This window comes from Cupressus sempervirens, chromosome 4 (genome assembly GCF_028749045.1).
Source record: "Cupressus sempervirens isolate cs-2001-9-10 chromosome 4, ASM2874904v1, whole genome shotgun sequence".
Lineage (NCBI taxonomy): Eukaryota > Viridiplantae > Streptophyta > Pinopsida > Cupressales > Cupressaceae > Cupressus > Cupressus sempervirens.
This window is the reverse complement of record NC_143121.1, coordinates 361,282,995-361,289,878: the sequence shown is the minus strand read 5'-3', so window position 1 is coordinate 361,289,878 and position 6,884 is coordinate 361,282,995. Positions and strand designations below refer to the sequence as shown.

The following is a 6,884-nucleotide window of genomic DNA, read 5'->3' as shown; positions in this document are numbered from 1 at the left end:
AGAATTATGCTGAAGAATGTGGTGTCATAGTAGTGGGAACACATCAAGATTGGAAACTTGGTTTCACAGATTAGAGTAAACTCCAGATTGGAACACACATAGTATCACAACAATGAGTCATTTTTTCTCCAAAAACTAGAACCAACCCCTAATAACCAATGAGAGAAAGAAAAATATAGAGAAGAAGTGAATTCCTAAATCTAATATGAAGATGGCATGTGTCCACTTGAAATTCCCTCCTTAAGAAATGAAAAGAGTCTCTCTAATCTCTCTCTACAATTGGTGAATCAAATCCTTCATCATCACTCAAAATTGGAGCTAAATTATACCAAAAAGGCATAATATTCTCAAAATTAATCGAACAGACCTTTTACCATGTGTTTTACCATGCCTATAACTACATTTTTAATTTTAGCTCATTTTATTGAGAAGGTTCAAATTTTACATTTCTGGCTATAACTCGAACCACTGAATTCCTATACAAAAACTAACCTCATAATCGGAAAGTTCATCTTCTCTCGTTTCTAGAAATACATAATATTGCTATATTTTCCTCTCGAAAACCCCCTAAATCTTAGTTTGAAAAAATACCCCTTGCTATGGCTCTGTGACTAAATTTTAAAATTTTTTAAAAATTTAAAATTTCTAAAGTTTAAACTTTAGAAAATCACCTTTTTACATTTAAAAATTTACATCCATTTTGGAGAAAACATTTTTAAAATGACATTTTAAAATTATTTTCTTTTTTGCCTCACCCTTCAATTTCAAGGTCAAACCTAGTTTGACCAGCTGCCATGTGTCACTTCATGATTGGTTGACCTCTGACACCTAACACCATGTCACCGCAGACCGAGGCCTGTTGCCACATGGAAGCTTGATGCTTGCCCACATTTCTTAACCTCCTTGCAACTCCATATTGTGGGTAAGCACCAACCATCAAATCTCACCATGTGGCATGATCTGATGTATCTGGTCTGATTTTGTTGGTCACCACATGTCATGATTTGATTTGTTTGAAATTCCACCTCATGCTGATGACGGGATCAACCACCTCACCATCGGCCTGGGCCCACTGCCATGTGGTGCCCAGGCACTTTCTCGCATTATTTAACCTCCAAGCAACTTCTTGAAGTGGGAATGTGCTGACCACTACATCTTCCACATGGTAGAATCCTATGCCTTCACATTTTTCCTTGCCATATCATCACATGCGTTGGTTTGTTTAAAATTTCTCTATCTTCATGTCCAACTGGCCGACCATGGGCCTTGCGTGTAAGCCTATGCTTCAAAAGTGCTTGTCTCTTAAGACATTAAACCTTGTGAGTGCGATTATATTTAAATACTATAAACCATCCCTACATAGGCAATGTGGGATAAAGGCTAAAAGGAAAATCCTCCATTCTTCTGCTTTCTTACTTACAAGCATCTGTTCTTTGTCAACAATCTTTCCTTCAAGAAAAACCCTTTGTTGGAGGAACCCCCTACTAATGCATATGGGAGTTGTCATTCCATGCTGGATAGCTGCCACCATGGTGATTCACCCGCATAGAGGATAGAGTGGTGGAGTCGCTCCATACACTTGCATATCTGAACATCACCCTTTCAAAGTTCCTTATGCTTTTTAGATCATGAGATAAAATTAACACGAATTCAATTGCAACGTAATTTATTTATTATGGTTGTTATTATATCTTGGATGGTAGAGAAAAATGAAAAATGACAAAGACAGAGGAAGTTATTTTAGTACGAAATAGAGGAATGGAAAAGCAATGTTTGAATTCATATTTGGCAAACTACATATAGTTATATGGAAGGAACCAATGTGTGGGGCAACTAAGTCGCTCGGTTGAGGATCTTTGACTTGGATGCAACCCTAGTCTCTATTGATTCACACCATGACTACTATAGAACTCTTCTTTTAGCTATTGCAAATTGCTAATCATGCTGTTGGTGTGTCTCTTTTTGTCTTTCAACAACTTCTCCTTTCTACTGGTCTGTGGGTTGCTAAAATATGCACGATCTCCCTTGTCTACTGCCTGAGCATGGGTTCTCCCCTGTTATGTGTGTTATTCTGCTTGGTTTTCTTTTCTAGTTTCTGTGAGAACTTAACAAACACATTTGCAACATCCAACTTCCTTGTTTGTCTCATTTTTTCTCCAAGTCAATCAAATATATGAGGCTTTCCTTCTTGTGAAAAATTAGCAAGGAATTTATCATAACTAAAACGAGGAGCCTTCATGCCCTTCTCAATCATTCTTTCAATGTAGCTGCATATCTCCTGTGATTAGCCTTCCCTAAAAAGTCCTCTAATAAGCACAACGTATGAATTGACATCAAGATTGCACCCATTCTGACTCATCTATTTCCATATATCAAAGCCCTTTTCAAATTTCCTCATCCTAAAATATAATTTCATAAGCATGTTGTAGGTGTGAATGGTGGGCTTGAAGCCATATTGTGTCATCTCATCATATAGTTTAGTAGCTTCATCTGGTTTATATAGATCCACCATGACTTTGATTAGAGCATTGTAGGTCTAATAGTCATGAGGTATCCCTCTCTCTTTCATTTCTAGAAGCAACTTATAGGATTGATCCCAATCCTCAGCATTGCCATAACTAGCGATCGAACAAGTATAAACAACAACATCTATTGGGTAGCCATTTTCATCTCCATAATAGGGATTCATTAAGTCTCCAAAAGAGGTACAAGGATCAAAATTCAAAATGCTTAGTAGTTGACTGAATTCCTCATCATTCATATATTCCTAACTTGTAGATTTAGATGGCAATGCTTGAGTCTCTAGCTCCATGTTATCATTTTTACTAACAGAGTTAAGGTGAATATAATCTTGATTAGACCTTCCCTGCAAAGAATCCATTGACCTATCAAAGCTAGCATTGTCATCAATCTTATCAACCCGGTATAATTAGTCACGCCCCAATGTCGGTCCAGCTAAAAAGAATTTTCATTTCCAAATGATTAAACTGCAAAATGGACTCATTCACCCTTTGGCACTAATTTGAAACAAATTTGACCACTGAAAACAAGTTTGCAGCTTATTTTACATCCTTTTGCAAATTGTCAATTTTGCGTCAGGAGGTCCTTTGAATGGCCTTAAAAAATGATCCAAACAGATAACCTGGCTCTATGAACTGACACACTGATTCTTTGTTCCGCAATCTCTTACCCTATCGAATCTCATCTCATGAAGAATTATTAGTCAAAAGTTACTGACTATCAAAGTTTCCCTCTCAGAATTGCCTACAAGAAACCATGTCAGAAAGCAATAAAACACGTTTGGATTTGGCTTTGAAAACTAGGCAAATGGGCACTTGGGAAAACAAAAACTAGGACATTTGTTCACTTTCATGAGGACAATATAAATCTATGATTTAGCCTCATGAAAAATAACAAGGTGCGTTTGGCAAGTGGTCAAAGTGGGCTACTCAGAATTGCAGATTGGAAACAATCACAAAAAAGTATTTTTTGCAAATAGAATTGACCTGGGAAAGTGTGTAGACAAATTCATCAAGATTTGAAAATTGGCATACTTGAAGTAATTCAGAGTACAACACATTGGTATGATTCATTCGATGTCACCTGTCATGGATTTTAAGATATAACATCACGAATAAGGGTACTGACAAATCTGCATTTCTTGACACCAGTAAAAAGTTGGAAATTGCGTTTGAAAAGTTGGAATTGTGTTTGAAAATTGATCAAACAGATTCATCATAAGCTCAAAATTTAAATATAGCAATTCTTTGACCTCTAAAATGCAATGCAAAAGGAATTTTCTCATTTCGATAAACTAGGCCAAAGCTATAGCAAGTCAAACAGGGCCTTCCAGAATTCAAAACAAAGTGCATCAACATGGCATCAATAAATGACCAAATTTTTAGGGATTCAAAACCTAGTCAAATGTATTCTAAATGACTCAAAATATGAAACATAGGTTCTCAGGCATGGACATAAAACACTCCCAAGGCAGAAAGTCATGAAAAATAACTAGGTGTGAGATATTCACATGCAAACAAGGCCTCTTGTCGTTGTTTGACACTTAGGTAAAAATGTAGAATTAGACATTGCTTAAAACGAGACTTCACGAAATGGCTTGGAATGACAATTTATCTTCATGGAACACATATAGACATACTAAATGCAAGGTGCTAGAAGCATTAAACACTTCATGGGCCTAAAATGGATGACCAGGTGCATATTCATTTAGAAGTGTTTATAGGGCTTGATTTTTTTAATGGTACTCAAAATCAAGGCTTTAATTTTGAGTCCCAATAGTGGCTCTGTTTGAGGATGCATATCCCTTGTGGGTATGGCAAGGATTTAGATCTTTGGAAGAAGAAAACCACACTTACAACAATGAAAACTTCCTCTTGAACAACTTTATTAAAAGGAAAAAAAAACTACTCCTACTATGTAAAAATGATGGCCCTGGGCCACCGAACTTCAACAAAACCTTTATGTCTATCATAAATCTGATTCTCATCTAAACTTTCATGAGGTAAACTAGAAATACTTCTCCTCTCAGTTTTTCCAATTAGATCAACATCTTGAAACTAACCACTTAGTAAAACTAAATCTACATCTTCACTTTCATAATGCATACAAAAACTAGCTTCACTTTTAACCACTTGCTCATTATAAAAGTTTTGATCAGAATGCTCACAAATATCAGACTCATAATGAAAATCTTCTCCAATCAACGAATCATGCGTGCTATCAGTTTTGAATATGAAGGCTTCATAATGAACTCGGGGAAAAGAATCACACATACCTTGAAATTATGTATCCTTGTGTATAACGGATGATACTCAAATGAGCAATCAGATTTGTACTCACATATATCATCAATTTCAAAATTTGAAACTAATCTGGAGTCCTTCAATGATTCTTTGAAATTAGCAAGTGGATTAGGCATCACAATAGAATATTCATAATAAAATTCATTATAAGGTGCATGCTAATTTTCAATAAAAACTTGGTCAAACACCTTGTCATCTATCTCATCAAATGCAACATTATCAATACTTTCACTATCACATCTAAAAGAAGATAAATCTGATCTCTTATAATAGTAAGACAATGTATCATCATTAAACTCATCATTAGCTAAATATGAATCTTCCATGCCTTCTTCAAACAATGGATTGATAACTCCGTGTAATGATCCTTTCTGAACATCTTGACATAATATAGGTTAATCATCATCAAGGTTTTCATCATATAAAGCATTATTATACACTTTAAATTCACTACCCATTTCATCTTCATGGAGACTTTCAAGATGTGAAGAAAAATGAGAACTATACGAAGACTCAACATCCACTCCATCAACGAAGCATGTAGAAATTAAATCAATGTTATTCTCATTGTCTTCATGAAGGTGATTCAAATGTCTTGCAAACCAATTATCTTTAGGTGTTGATGCATTAACCTTAGAATCATTTGTATGTTGATTATTACTGCATGTATCCTCAAGACATTTATCTACACAATTAGGTAATCCATCCTTATAAACAACCTCTTTATCCTCGTATTGTGTAGAGAACTTTTCTTCACAACTTTCAACCTCAAACTGATTTGCACAATTCTGAAATGGAATTTCACTTTTAGATTTAGAAAAAGTACTCATAGCTTTACTTGCATAAGAGCACTCACTTTCGTCATTGCTTTCTTCTTCCCAATTTGTATCTGATTCATATGAAAATGAACATATACTAGCATTGTCCTCTTCTTGACTTGAGCAACAACTCTCATCATTGTCTTCACATGATGCTTCTTCACAATATGTCAAATCAAAAAATTTATCTTCATCATCTGACACATCACTTCCAGCTTCTTCATTCTCACATTGTGGTGAATACCTTTCCTCTTCATGATCAGTTATGTTTTTAGCGTAATTCAAATCATCAATAGAAGAATGAATAACTGAATTTATTTCTCGCATGTATGCTTTGTCAAATGAATCAACTATATCATCTATTGCTATGATACTATAAACATGTGCATTCAATTAAGCAATAACGGAATCATCTTCTCTTTGCAACAAAGAAACTTCATCTTCACATGTCTTTAATTCTAAATTTTCAACCAAACTATTTACAAAAACAATAGTATCTATTTGCTGATCTAAATTTGTACATCCTACATAAAATTGATTTCTTCTTTGACCCTCATCTTGCTAGCAAACATTTCTAGAGAAGTGACTCCTAGTTAATCCATACTTTATGTTATTCTCAATCTCTATGGTTGTCATGAATGCCTAATGCAAAGTCTTAGGTTCGTTAGCTCTCAATAGGTAACTCATCTTCTTGTCAAATGCGTAAAGGTAAACCACTAAACACACTTGATCATCCGGCTTACACTTTTTAGGAATTTCATTTAAAATCTTTGGAAATCTGATATTAAATTCAGGAACTAACTCACCATTCTTGATTTGGATTTTCAAGAACTTATCAAAATAATCAGAGATGCTTATTCTTTCCCCGAAATGCTTCATGAAGGCTGAAAGTAATTCATCCCAACATGAAATTGGGCATGCTGGTAGAAAGGAAAACCAATCCTTAGCATTACCTTCTAAAGTGTAAACAAACAACTTCATATGAATGTCTTCATGAGCAATTTCAAAATCACCAACCAAGTCACTGAACATCTAAACAAGATGACTGGCTGAATCTTCATGGTTCCCACTATACTTAGGAAATATATGTTATGAGAATATATGATATAGGGTTTGGAAAAACATGAATGCCATCAAAACATAATGGCATATATCTCTTAGTAGAAATAGAACTATAATTCTCACTAACTGGCTGCATACTTGATGAAAAGAAACTTGGTATTCTTCAAACATAAAATTCATT

General features: G+C 34.8%; 1 pseudogene; it reads right to left on the bottom strand.

Moving 5' to 3' along the window:
• Nucleotides 1–2,029: 2,029 nt before the first annotated feature.
• On the bottom strand, nucleotides 2,030–2,689 carry LOC149561562 (uncharacterized; annotated as a pseudogene).
• Between the last annotated feature and the right edge of the window lie 4,195 nt (nucleotides 2,690–6,884).